The following is a 14514-nucleotide window of genomic DNA, read 5'->3' as shown; positions in this document are numbered from 1 at the left end:
TCATCTCAGCTCCTTTTCTCACTGTGTTCCAGCCAGTGTCTTCCTAGGTGGTCCTAGAATTCTTTAGGCACCTTCCTGCCTCAGGGCCCTCTCTGTCTGGAATACTCTCCCTCTTATATCTCACAGCTCATTCTGTCAAGCCTCTGCTTAAACATATTTTTAATGACACCTCTCTGACCACCCTGCATGATTCAACTCCTGCAGCATTCTCTATTCTCTTCACCTTGTTTTGTAGTTCTCCTTAACACTTATCACATTGATTGGTTTTTTTCTCTACTAGATCATAAACCGCATGAGGGCAGGCTTTGTTCACTGTTGTATTCTTGACACCTAGAACTATGCTGGTATATCATATCTATTTAATAAATATGTTTGAATGGATGAAAGAAGGCTTATAGTGGCCATATGAAGTCAGTACTATTATTTTTCCCATTTTACTGATGAGGAAACAGAGACATTAATTCAAGTTTTATTTAATTAAAAGTTCTATACCTGGTAAGTGGCAGAACTGGGATTTGCATTGGGATTTAGAAAAAGATCACTTTTGTTTACTATATGCTCAGCATTATTCTAAGAGCTTTACATATATTAACACTTAATCCTCACAATAACCCCACTTTACAGATGAGAAAAGTTAATCCAGGGAGGGATTTATGATTTTGCCTGACATTTTTGCACTTGCCAATAAATTGGGAGCCGGTGCTCTTAACCATTTTGCTATGCTACCTAACTTTAAAACCAATGCTTTAAAGAAAATGTGACTTTGCCTAATTACCAAAGGAGTGAGAGAGAGGAAGAAATCTAGGATTACCAAATTATGATTGAGGAATGGCACAGATGGAAGAGTCATCAAGCCAGGGAATGTAGAATAAGTTGCTTTCATTCTCCCTTAACTCCAAACACCCACATCCAACTGCCTCCTTGATTTCTTCATTTGGATATTATGATACAAGGTCAGCTTCAGTAAAAATGATGTAGAAAAACCATGGCAAATTATAGAAGTTAGCTGTCTCACACTAAAGTTCAAGCTGGTACATAGGCTCTGACTCATGAAGTCTTCAGGGACCCACCCAATTGTCCTTCCAAAATAGCTCACAATGTCTACTGCATTTCCATCATCAGAAATGGATAAAGGGAAAGAGGCATCCCATTTATTTTAGAATATCATCTGGAAGTTTCTCAATCCCACTGGCCAGAACCTACTGACATGGATACATTCAGAGTTTATTATAGGCAACCATGTGTCTGGCTAGATAATTCTATTACCATGGATGAAGAGGAGAAGGCATATTAGGAGTCAACTAGCAGTCAATCTCTACTACGGATATCCACTACAGAGATATAGGTATTTCAAATTTAACACTCCCCAAACCCAATTCCTGCTTTTCTTCCAAAAGCTGCTCTTCTCCAAAATTATTCCCATCTCAGTTAATGGTGTAAAATGGAAATTAGCAGTTCAATTTTATACATGTTGAGTTGTAAGGTGCAACAGAACATCCAATACACATTTCCAATAAGGGGCTGAATATAACTGGTTTCTGAGAGAGATCAGTGTTCAAGATTCAGACTTGTTCTCTGACTGAAATAAGTGATAGAGGAAGAGTGTATGTATATGGAAATGTCAGAGACTGTATAATACAGCAGGCAAAGAGAACCAACAATGAAGAACATTATACAAAGACAACTTGAAGAAGAGGGCCCATGACAAGGAAGGGAGAATGCAGGGTGATGGAATCTAGGAAGCAGTTTCCAGCAGGCAGTGGTTAGCAGCAGTATGGAAGCCTACAAAGAGATCAGACATCATGAAAATTGAGAAGCAACTTTTAGATTTGGCCACTGCGCTATTACTGACATTAACACAAGCAGTATATTAAAATGGGGGCAAATGCTAAATTTCAGTAGCTGAAGAGGGACTTAGAAATGACAATCCAAGTATAGATAGCTCTTCTAAATAGAAGGGACAAAGTTAGGAGAATTCATGAACAAGAAAGGAAACAACCAAGGGACTAAGGTCTTGAGATTTCTACCCCCTCACACACTGGCAAAAAAAAGGAAAAAAAAAAAAAAAAGGCTCATACTTTAAGACAGGAGATCCGGGGAGTGGAAATTCAGGTAGATCTGTAGAAATAAGTGTGGAGGTGTGAAGGAGTTCATGAAGTGTATAATATTACACAATAGTATTGATACTACTACTATTACTAAGCCCTAACATTTACTGAGCACTTACCATACGCCAAAGTGCTAGTAATTTTTATCAGCAAACATCACATTTTAAATGGATAAGACAAAGAGAGTGGGTTCTTGAACCAGGTCTGACACTAACAAATACCTATCAATGAATTAAAAAGTCTATGTGTAATTTCTCCATATTCAAAGGATCTGGGATCCTCCTTGATTTTGGTAAAGAACAGGATAGTCAGTGTGACATTTAACTAAGAACAGAATTATTTCTTGTCAGTCTTTAATTTTTTTGATATTCAGGAATTTCTGCCCCATTTTGATGCATCAGGTTATACAAAACTACATTTCATTTATTCAATTTATACTTAAGTAGAATAGTTACAAGTATCTTCACATACTAGACACTGCAGTAACATTTTGCTTTGATAATTCTAACAAAATTCTTCAAAGATTTTCATTCTCATTTGCCTATTTTGATAATATGCAAAGAATCCTTAAAAGACTGACTTTAATTTCCCTCTTTTATAAAATATAACTGCAAATTGTTTCCAAATTAAGACCTGTAATGGAGGAAAATGAAAAAAAAAGAACGAGAACTGAGTTAAAATTGGACATGATTTAATACTGTCATTTATCATTAATTGTCCTGGGAAAATTTAAATTCCAGTAGCTGACTTTTTATAGTTAAGTTGTTTATAGTTGGAAAGCAGTATATCTCTATATATAACTATATATATATTACTGTATAGAAAAAATGTTCTAAGAATGACAGCTAAATACAGTGCTATGTAAGATTGTTGATTTAAAAAAAATCCTTTGAATACTAGATGAATGGGATCTCATATAGTATTCTATGGGCTTAGCAAAGTTGCATGCCGTTAAGACTATGAATTGCTAGTGATTCCATTATAGCTTTGCTAGTTTAAGTGTCGCAGAGCCACAAAAAATCCCTTTTAAATAAAATGGTGACCTTGGTACTAAAAATGACGCACGGGGTTAAATGTGTTGTCATATGGGTCAAAATTAGCATCCATCCAGCTGTCTACCAAGACGCCACATTCATTTTATCAACAACCTACCAAACATCAAAACTGCGAGACGGGCTTTCAGATTCTAGTAAACTAGTGACAAAGTGTTGCCGAGAGATCTAAGCAGATGACCTTGGATCTCTGAAAGCTGGCTCACACTTTCGGGCTACCTCTGCAGTATTTAGAGGCAGCTCTGGACAGAAAGGGGTTGGGGTCGAAGGCCTGGGATCCGGAGGCTTCAGCCCTGCAGAGAGGCTGGGAGCTATCAAAGGCCCCCTCCGCCCACCCTTCGGCGGATTTTCAGAGCCGATTTGTTCCCCACCAAAAGCAAAAGCGTCCAAGTCCTAGCACGTTTCTGGACTTGGGTTGACCAGGGGCTCTCCAACACGCCTGGGGAGACAGGGGGCTTCCAGCGTGTACCCCCTTCTTTCGTGGGGCCACAAACAGCGGTGGCTCAAAGGAAACATTGCCCTCTCCGCCCCGTCCTAAGATGGCGACCGACCCTAATAGGACTCCAAGGAGCCGGGAGCAACTTCCCCTTCCCAACAGCCCCTGCGCCGGCGACGACGGCAAGCAGGAAGAGGGCGGAGCCAGCAAGGGGGGCAGGGCACAACGCTGCGTCCTCCCGCGCTCCCCCCAGCCCCGCCCCGCGTTCCTGCGTCCCGGCCCGGAGCCCTCGCCCGTCCGGGCGGAGCGCGCTGCCTGCTGGGATACTCGGCCCGCCCAGCCAGTCCTCCCGGCTTGCGCTGCGGCGGCGAGATCCGCGTTTTTCCCAAGATGGTGGCGCTGGGTTCGGGGTGACTGCAGGAGACGACAGAGCCTGAATCCCCTTCGCCAGAACCTCGACACATCGCCTTCCTCTCGCTTGCACACCTCGCTACCACTTAGCCATCTGCCGGCCCAGGCACTCGCCTTTCGCTGCTGCCTCCGACTTGAGCTTCATCTGTGCGGACCTAGCGATTACGGCCTCGGGGAGCGGCGCCTCCCTCGGCTCCTCCTTGGGGTCGCGCTCGGAGCAGCTTACAGTCTAGCCCCGGGTCGGCGGGCCCCGCAGCTCTCTAGTGGGGACAGGCAGCGGCGGAGCGGCGGCTGGCGACGAGCGCGGGGTTTTATGCGGCCCCGGTGCCCCCTTTCCCGGCCTTAGTCTCCGGAGAAGGAAGCGCGGGTCCCGCATGAGCCCCGGCGGTGGCGGCAGCGAAAGGGAACGAGGCGGCGGCGGGCGGAGGCGGCGAGCGAGGGCGACGACGACTAGTGAGGCGGCCGCTGCTGCGAGGGCCACAGCCCAGGCGCGGGGGCGACAACAGGTCAGTGTGGCCGAGGACGGGGCCTGGGCCGGGGAGGCCGGTCACATTTCCCTTCGTTTTCTCTGTAGTCCAAGCCACCCTGCGGGGCTGGCTTCGGCAAACGTAAGGACGCCCCTAAACCGCGCCGCGGCAGGTGTTGGGGGCGCGTGGTTTGGAGGGGTCGGTGCCAGAAGTAGGCCTCGGATAGGTAGCAGCCGCTGCTGCTCCCGTAACTGTCAGTCCTGGCTGAGGGCCTGAGGGAGGTTTTTGTCGCCTTAGGGGACGCGAGCGGGCCCGAGGCGGGGTGTGCAGGGAGTCGAGAGTTGGCCCTCCTTGGAGCGGAGCTTAAGGAGCAGGCCCGGGCCCCAGGCTGAATAGGCCTGGCCTTTTTCTTCCAAACGGGAGGAAGCCTCTGTTTTCGAGGTTTTTGCCCCGGTAGTGAAAAATGTTTAGACGTGTGCTTTGGTGGGTCGGGATTTTGGGGGTGGACTGGCGGGGAGGGGGAATGAAGAGGGAAATCAAGCCCAAGGATTGTGTTCACAGGTTATTGGGTTTTTCAAATTAAGTATGAGCTCTACCGGGTTTGCCAGAGATTCTGTTAAATGCAACCCTGCAAACAGTTGGCATTTTTTGTTTTCCCTTTTCAGTTGAGAAAATGAAAAGGACTTTTCGTCATGGCGTTGAGGTTTTGTTGGTAAAGTCAGAATTGAATGTGGCAAATGCTTTAGTCCGTAAAATTGTTAGAAATAATTTTAATATAGACAGTCGTTGAGTTTATTCTTCAAAAATAATTTAGTTTCTGATTTTTTTTTTAAAACGTCCTATGGGCATATTAAAATAGAAGCATTACTAAATCTGTTCGGCATTATATTTATTAAGTGGCTAAGGTGCTGTTGAAAATGTAGACGAATGGCAATATGGGATTTACAGTCCAGAGTTACTCTCCATAAACCATAAGAGAATATGGATATAACCTATAATTTTGGAGTATTCCACTGCTTGCAATATTGAAAGAAGCAGGAAATTTATTCCAGAATATTCTGGGGACCTGAAATGGAAGTGACCTAAAGTTTCTAAGTACAGCAGTCAAAAAAATTACCTGTCAAAGTCATTGTAGATACCCAGTAAATCTTAAGTGAATGACAAGAGGAATGAGAAGTGTATTTCATATCTCTGACTAGTAAGTATTCTTACTTGGAATATTATTGTGTAAATCATGTAAAAAAGTTTAGAATTTAGGAAGATAAAAATAAAATTTTCTCACAGTGTGTATAGTGGAAGTAATTTTGGAATTAGATCTTGCTTGTAAATCTGAGCTATTTACCACATTTTTAATGAAATGAATACAGTATTAGTGATGGTGCTGATAAAACTGAAGAATGACCCAGAAACCCTTTAAAGAAACTAGTAATCATGATCGCAAAAGTAAAAAATAAATTCAAGAAATAATGACCCTATATTTACAAAATTAGAATTGGAAACTAAGAAAGCCTTATTGTGTCAATATTTATTAACTAGCATTAATGTGCTAAGTGTTGTGTACACAATTGTCTAGACATTGCCTAGTTCCTGAGGAGTTTAACTTTACAGAGAGATAAAATTACAATGTTTTGATTCCTTTTCAGAGGTTTTGTAAGCCGTTTTTGTTTTATGTCTCCTAAATTGTACATTTTTTTCATGACTTTTTTAAGTATACTTAATTAGAATTGAGAGGAAGATATTCTCATCCCACTTGTCCAGGTCATTTAACAAGATTAATTGGTTACTTACAGTGTCTTTGACATTTAACATTTAATCATTTGTATTTTTTAAACTTTAGGTCATTTTTAAAATTATCCCTTCTCTCTCACCTCCAAACCTGTCCCCCACAAATCTGAAATAATTTGCTGTTTCGAATAAGCAGTCATTGGAATAATCCAAAACTATGAATCATACCTAAATTTTTCAACCCAAGCACTTGAAATATTTACAAATGCTTATTTTCTTAAATGATTATTGGTTATGTTCTTCAGTCATGTTGCATATTTTTGTTGAGACCTAAACTTGTATTGGTCAGAATGTAGAGACAATTTATATTAAGTACACATGCAGCTGTATAAAAATTAGTTTTCTCATTTTTATGAATGAAGACAGATTTTCTCTTTTTATGGTAATTCAGGATAACAGAGTTTTGGCAGATTTTGACAGTTCCTGCTCCCTCAGCCCCCTACCCCCCCCCACCCCCAATGTAAAGATAAAATATATTCAAAGACATTACAGTATGTACAGTGAAAACAGCTTTGGAATTAGATCCCATTTTTAATTCAGGGCTCCCCCTAGTTGTCTTATCTTGGCAAGTTAACTTCGTCTTGGTGAGCTGCAGTTTTGTCATCTGTAAAATGGGATGGTGAAACTAACTCAGAGTTGTTAATGAGGATTAAAGTTTGTAAAATGCCTAACACATAGGCCCTTAATAAGTATTATCATTTGAAGTCTTCCTACCCAGTTTTTCTGATTGGTCTCAAAGCACCTTACATACAGGGAACTCTAGCATGTTATCCTTTACATGTTTTCATTCTCACTACCTGTGAACTCACTCTTTAAGGGCAAGGACTCCTACTAGTGTTTACCAGAAAGTTTACTATCCATACTTGAGTATGGATGAATTAGTTAAGGAAGTAGTAAATAGTCAGCTAACATTTATTGGGTACCTACTATGAGCTTGTTAGGTGTAAGGGATACAAAGACAAAAATCATGTCTCTGTCTTTTGGAAGCTTATAGTCTAGTTACTCTGTCCATATTAATCCCATTTTTTGTGAAACCCTATCATGTAACAGAGCCTCATTCTTCTGTGCTCTTCTAATCTTAGGACAGTTCTGTTGGGCTCAACACTTTACACTCGCAGCTGCTATTCTAAAGATTATTATTTTTACCCCTTTCTACCACTATTTGGCATATGTGAGATACTTCATATCTTTATATCTTGGTCCCTCTCCATCACCCAAGATCTGGCACATAGTGTGTTTGTTTGTGTGAATGGGTATATATATATATATATAAATATGAAAAAAAAATGGCAGTTTCCTGTGAATACTTTGATATTTTTCTGGGGTGATTATCCTTCTGTCTTCTAGATTTATACAAGGTTTAAACCTGAGTAGGTCTATTCTCGAAGTTAGTTACTCCATTAATTTTACACATGAAGAAATTGAAGTGCAAAGCTTTAAACAGATTTTCTTAAAGTCACCTAGGTGGCAGAGCCAGAACCACAGTCTGAGAGTATGGACTCTTTGTTCAGGACTCTTTGTACCCTATGGCAAATGTTTGCTCCTACCTCTTGGGAGGAGTAGTTTGTGATTACACACTTACCTTATGTTTGAGTGTTTTCTACACTATTATTAGAAGGATGACTTCACAAGATGCCATCAATGGGCCTTTTCTGACCATAACAGTGCAGGAAATGGGACTTTTTCTTCTTAGAAAGGGAGTCAAGTAAAATTATAGTAAATAGAAATAGTATTTTTTTTTTTTTACATTTATTTATTATTGAGAGACAGAGCGGGACAGAGCATGAGCATGGGAGGGGCAGAGAGAGGAGGAGACACAGAATTTGAAGGAGGCTTCATGCTCTGAGCTGTCAGCACAGAGCCTGACGCAGTGCTCGGACCCACCAACTGCGAAATCATGACCTGAGCCAAAGTCAGACGCCCAACCGACTGAGCCACCCAGGTGCCCCTAAATAGAAATAGTATTAATCTATAAACATATTCTATGTTTAAAACGCTTAAAGATACTGTGTAATTTTTTTAATGAAATAACAGTACATAATTAGTCTCTGCCAACTTTCATTTTCGTTTAACCTGAGAAATGTTACGTATAGTGTGCTTTGATCTAAATTATCTTTAGCAAGTAAATATCATTGTGGATAATAAGTCAAAAAGAAGATTATTAAGTTTAAGGCCAATCTGAGAATGAAATAAAGCTAGTACCTTTTTTTGGAATATTGCTGTTTGCATATAGATTTAGCTGACAGTTGTTAACTGTTTGATTCTAAGCTTCATGACTGTGAACTCCCTAAAATTATATATAAAATTTTAAGTGTTTCAGAGTCTCAGCAGGTTCAGTGAACAAAAGCCACCAAGAATCACTGATGTGGAGGAAGAAGCACTAACTTTGGTGTCAGAAGATCATGGGTTCATTCTTCCCATCTAGCTTCTAGTCATGAGCAGGTCATTTATCTTTTAAAGCCTTTGTTCTGTTAACTTCTTTCAAGTGAAGGTGATACTTGCTTTGTCTGTTTCAAAGGATTGCTTTTCAGATGTGATCATTCTCAAAAAAGTGGAATAATAAAGTGACCTTGTATGATTTAGTGACTTGCCCTAAAAAACAAGTTGGTTAGTATTAAATAGGTGATTGGAACCTTGGTATATTTCCATGCTTTTCTCTATTAACATTTTTAATCTTTTCATAGAAGTATTATTTTGGAAAATGTTTAGTGTCTGAATTTATTTTAAATTTGTTAACTACATTTAAAATAAACAATAAATCTTAATAGTTAGTGATGTATTCAGTATTATTAATCCATAGTCCAACACCTTCTGTAATTTGCTTTACTTTTGACCTCTCCTGTTAATTTGATAAATGTCAAGTGAATCATAAGGTTGACCTCAAAGGAAAAATTTTGGAGACATAGATTCTTATTGGATAAGATTATGCGAGAAGTTCAATCCTAGGAAGTCTGTGGAATCTATAAGGCATCACATATGGATCATGGAAAAGAATCCTATGTAAGACTTTATTAAAGTCAGCATCTATGCTATAATTAAAAGCATGAAGGTAGCATATGAACCCTGAACACTTACTATACAAGTAGGATAAAATGTTCTTTAAATGAAACTCTTGGCTGGGCAGAATGGAGCTTAATGTGGTAACTCTTAACAGTTCAGTGTGTTGCATACAGTACCCTTCTGAGGTCAGTTGAGGTTAGTCAAGCACAGATCCTTTTATATTATGAAAATAAAACATGAAAAAATTTTTTTGACCTGTTTCTTTGTGGTATGCAGGCTTATAGCTCTTTGTTAGTTCTTAATGTGATGACTTCTGCCTCCTTTTATCAAAAGGGATACCTTATCCATTTCAAGCTTCTAATAGAGTTCTACTCTTGAATGTGAGAAGGTAGTCTTAGCATTTCTTTTGTGGACTGTAACCACTATCCTACCCATTTACTTTTATATTCTTTGTGATTCAGAACAAATTCTGACCCCCCCCCCCCCAATTCAGTATACAGACAGTATAGAGAATAATATAACAATCATGTATGTACCATTCAGACTGAACAAATGTCACATTTTGTCACTTCCTGGCTTCATCTTTAAAACTGGTCTTCTTTTTTTTCTCCTCAGATGATACTTCTAGCACTGCAGATACCACTACAGGAATTTCTTCATACTACTAACAAATTCTTTTATCAGATGTAAAGCATAATCCCATTCTTTGAAAGAGAAAGGATGAAATGCCCAGCAGTTAGTTATTTTTACATAAAGCTAATGGGTCATAGGGAGACATATGGGTATTTTCAGCTGAATAATTACTTCAGTATTTTTTTCTTAGGGGTTCTATTTATTGTGCCTCTTTGTGTGTATACGTGCCAATATTGATTACCTTATAGTGTGCCGTAAACAAGGATATTAAATATTTACCTTTGCTAAATATTTAAAGTTTTTGTTTTAGGAATTAAAAAAAATACATGTCTTTTGAGCACCTGTTTTATGTGATAAATCCCATTTAACACAAAGAGTAATTGGGTAACATTTCTCTTCTAGTTTTCTGAAGTGAGCTGACAATGCATCATGTTGAATATTGGTTATAGAAACTATGCTGTTCAAGATGTTCTAAATTTAGAGTTTCTTACAAAAAATGAAAAGTTTCTTTCCGTAGCTACTTAAGCTGCTTCATTTATATTCCATTTTTTACACATTTTGTTATGTTTGTGACATACTGCTATAGACTAAATGTTTATGTCCTCCCAAATTTATGTGTTGGAATTGTCACACCCAGTGTAATGGTATTAGGATCTGACGCCTTCTGGAGGTGATTAGATCATTAGAGTAGAGCCCTCACTAATGGGGTGCCTTATAAAAGATTTCAAGGAATTCCCTTGCCTTTTCCATAGGAGGACCCAGCTAGAAGACAGCTGTCTGTGAATCAGGAATCTAGTTCTTCCCAGACATAAAATCTGCCAGCACCCTGATATTGGGCTTCTTAGACTCCAGAAATGTAAGAAATTTCTGTTTACAAGCCACCCAGTCTGTGGTATCTTGTTTTAGCAGCCCAAAATGGACTAGGACACATTAAACATGTTTAAAGAGCAGAAAAGGAAAATAGAAAATTAAATGGATCAAAGTTTGGCAGCGAAGGTAGGGATGTACTGTGCTTGACAGGATGGAAGCGCTTAAAAGTTGACTATAGTGTTGAAATGAGACCTCTTAAGTAGAATATGTTTAAAAAAAAATGAGCTAACTTTAGTCTTGCATACACATAAAACTAGATTTTTGCATTTCAGGTATTATTGTATATTCTTTTAATTCCATGATTGCCCAGTGTATTATATTTCAGATTATCTTCAAAATGAAAAAGTAAGGTCCTATGGTCTCATTTATCTCAGTAGGGAGTCCGTTTACTCACCCTAAAATTCCTCTTCCATCTTTTGGGCTAGATGAAAGGCAAGGAGGGGTGAACTTAAAAATAGACGGGTCTCAACAGGATAATAGGTAAGTCACTTATCTCAACGGAAATTAAATCATTTCTTTGCTCCTGGATTGAAGATTCTATGAGAACAATAAACATTTTTTCACGTGCAGTTTTATGTATTTGTAAGTGCTTAATGAGTGAACTGCTTTCTTTTTAGTTTAGAACTACTTTTGGATATCTGCTGTGGGCTGATGAACTAAGTTTAATCAGGAACAAAATCCTCTAGGCTTCAGAACTTTAAATAATTTTAAGTAATGATAGGACTAGGGGTCAGTCTGGACAGTAGACTAAAGACCTGCCTATACTGCAGTCCCACTTTACTGCTGATGCCTGTGCTGTATTTGACAGGGTTTCCTAGGAGGGGTGTGTTTGTGTTCTCGATATTTCTAGCTGACATCAGATGCTGAGAAATTAAGGCTGCACTGTAGCCTACAAGTTTCTTTCTCTTAAGTGATCAAGATTTAATTCCCCAAAGTGCTATTTTAGACATGTTTAAAATTGCTGTGACTACAATAGTATTTATTTTCTATTCTGATATCGTTCCTTTTATAAAGTAAGTAGGTTAGGTTAGATTGTTTACAAAGTAATGATGAGTTTACAAAGTATTTAAAACTTACAGTAAATGATATAGCAAATACTCATTCGAACACTATCCAGAATTATAAATTCGACCACTTTTGATTCTTTGGGAAGTAAATGCAGCCTTATGTATGCACTTAGAGCAACACCCTCCCTATCTTTCCCAGTTCTATTACCCTCTCTCCACTTAAGGTAATAACTATCCTGAGGTTCTTGAGTATACTTCATATTCTTGTGTATACTTCTACTGTATCCATGTACATGTATCCATAAGTGATCTATACAGTGTTTTATGTTTAAAATTTTTACAAAATGGTACTGTATTGAACATAATCTTTCATCAGCTTCCTTTTAAAAAAATACTTAGCATTTTTTGAGATCTATATGTTAGTGCATATAGGTCTAATATGTTCAAATTGCTGTATGGTACTCCATTGTATGGATATATAAAATGTATGTATTTCACTGTTGATGGATATTTTGAGTTATTTTCTTTTCTGTTATTAATAATGCTGGAGTGATTGTTTCTTATACTTTTTTTGGGGGGGGGTGTAGGTGTTTGGGAAGATTCATTAAAGTGAAATTGCCTGGAATAGGTTGTGAATAACTTTAATTTTACTAGATATTACTAATTCTTCTTTAAAATCATTACGCCAATGTATACTTTACCAGCAGCTTATGTGCAATTCATTTTCCAGCATCCTAGCCCATACTTGGGATTGTCACATTTTAAAATTTTAGCAAATTTGATGGATACGAAATGATACTTCATTTTAATTTGCATTTTCTTGATTATTAACTCTGGATGGTTGGTAAATGGCTGTGAACTTTATTATTTTGGCTATGTTTTAAATATTTTATGAATTAAATGTTTTAAAAAGAGTGAGACATCATAACAGCATTTATGTTATGTAAAGGACCTTGGTGATCATCTCATTGAACCTTCTTTACAGTGCAGCGGTGAAAGATAACAGAATAAGAATAAAATTACTTGTTGCCCATTGTGATATTCTCTTGTGTGATATAGAATCTCAACTTTGGATGTTAAAATCATGATCCTTTATGATTTGTATTTTTTGTTCAAGAAACCATCTTTTACGTTGTCTGCTAATAGTTGAGAGGTTTATATTGTTTGCTTTTTTTGCATTTAGGTCCAATGTGGGAGGGAGTTAGGAATCAATTTTTTTTCACATAAGTTAATTGTTCCAACATTAAGTATTGATTCTCCATTATTTTTCTACTGTCATCTGTCATATGCTTGGGTTTGATTTTAGTTTGTTTTTTTTTTAATTTAATTTTTTGTCTTAATCTTTTTTAAACACCAGTACTACATTTTTTTAATTTCACATAGTTCTATATTAAGCTTTGAAATCTGGGATTCCAGGCCTCCCCTTTATTAATTTTCAGAACTATCTTGACTCTTAGACTTTCATTCTTTCATAACTTAAAACTATTTTATCAAATTCCTTTGGGGATATTATTTGGAATTGCATTGACTATACATGGTTTATCTTGCTATTTATTTGATTCTTCTGTATTTTGCAGTTTTCTTCATAAAGGCCTTTTACACATGCTTTATTAAATTTATTCCTGGTATATGATTAATTTTTTTTTTTGCAGTATAAATAGTATCCTTTTTATTTCATTTGATTATTGCTGGTATTGATTTTGTAACCATCAACTTGGATGAACTCCATCATTTCTGATTGTTTGTAATTCTTTTGGATTATTGTGAACAAATAATTCTGTCTTTTCAAGTGATTGTTTAAAAATAAGTCTTAACCTTGTTACTTTCTATTTAAAATTATGCTTTGGCTTTCCATTGCTTTTAGAATAAATTCAGAATCCTTTATTAGTCTAGGAAGTCTCACATAATCTAGATTCTTTCTCCTCCACAGCTGTATCTTTCTCCTCAGTCCCCATTGTTCAGAGCCATCTAACAGTACTGACCTTTGCAGTTTTTTGAGCTGTCTAACCTCTTTCTAGTGTCAAAGTCTTTGCCAGTGCATTTCAATTTTCCTGGAATACAGACAACAAATTTCACCTGTTCTTTAGGTCTCAGGGAATATTGCTAAATATTCCTAAATATTACTCTGGGAAGCCTTCCCTGAGAATCTCCTTGCACTCATTGGTTTTAGTGTTTCCTTGTATTGTGCTGTTTTTGAATCCTGCTTTTCCTGAGCAAGTACATAATCTCAAATTGCAATTAAATAAGTTCTTTACTCCTGACTTGATGACTCCATGATAAAAGTAAATGGTTCTCTATTTCATTTTATTTTATTTTATTTTATTTTATTTTATTTTATTTTAATTAATTTTACTTATTTAAAGATCTTATTTTTTTTTAAAGTAATCTCTACACCCAACTTGGGGCTCAAATTTACAACCCTGGAGTAAAGAGTCTCATACTCCACCAACTAAGCCAGCCGGATGTCCTCCCCACCCCACCCCCCTTTTTTTTTTATTGTATACTTTCAGGCATTTGTGCTGGGTGAATGAATGAATGTTCATGTACTGATTGATGTAAAAATACTACTCCAGTTGGTAACTGCTCAAAAGAATATAATTAGGCCACTTTGAGGTATTTTACTAGATATTAATAGAAAATTAAACATCTTCAACTTTTACATTTTATATCCTTCAAGTATAGTCTTTAGAACAATTTTCAAATTTTTTAACAGATGCAGATGTAATTAACATTATATGTAGTAAG

At 37.6% G+C, this 14514-nt stretch overlaps 1 protein-coding gene across 5 annotated transcripts in view; it reads left to right on the top strand.

Annotated features, from left to right (window-relative positions):
- The first annotated feature begins 3897 nt into the window (after positions 1-3897).
- UBE3A (ubiquitin protein ligase E3A) overlaps positions 3898-14514 on the top strand; it is a 91679-nt gene continuing 81062 nt past the window's right edge. For 2 of the 5 annotated variants that reach the window (XM_042941254.1, XM_042941250.1), the window contains exon 1: positions 3900-4513. The gene's annotated coding sequence lies outside the window, so the exon portion shown is untranslated. Of the gene's footprint in view, positions 4514-14514 lie in introns of all 5 variants that reach the window. The other 3 variants (XM_042941252.1, XM_042941253.1, XM_042941262.1) reach the window with 3 other exon arrangements.

Source organism: Panthera leo, chromosome B3, assembly GCF_018350215.1.
Source record: "Panthera leo isolate Ple1 chromosome B3, P.leo_Ple1_pat1.1, whole genome shotgun sequence".
In the NCBI taxonomy this organism is placed as follows: domain Eukaryota; kingdom Metazoa; phylum Chordata; class Mammalia; order Carnivora; family Felidae; genus Panthera; species Panthera leo.
This window is presented reverse-complemented; position numbering and strand designations above follow the sequence as displayed.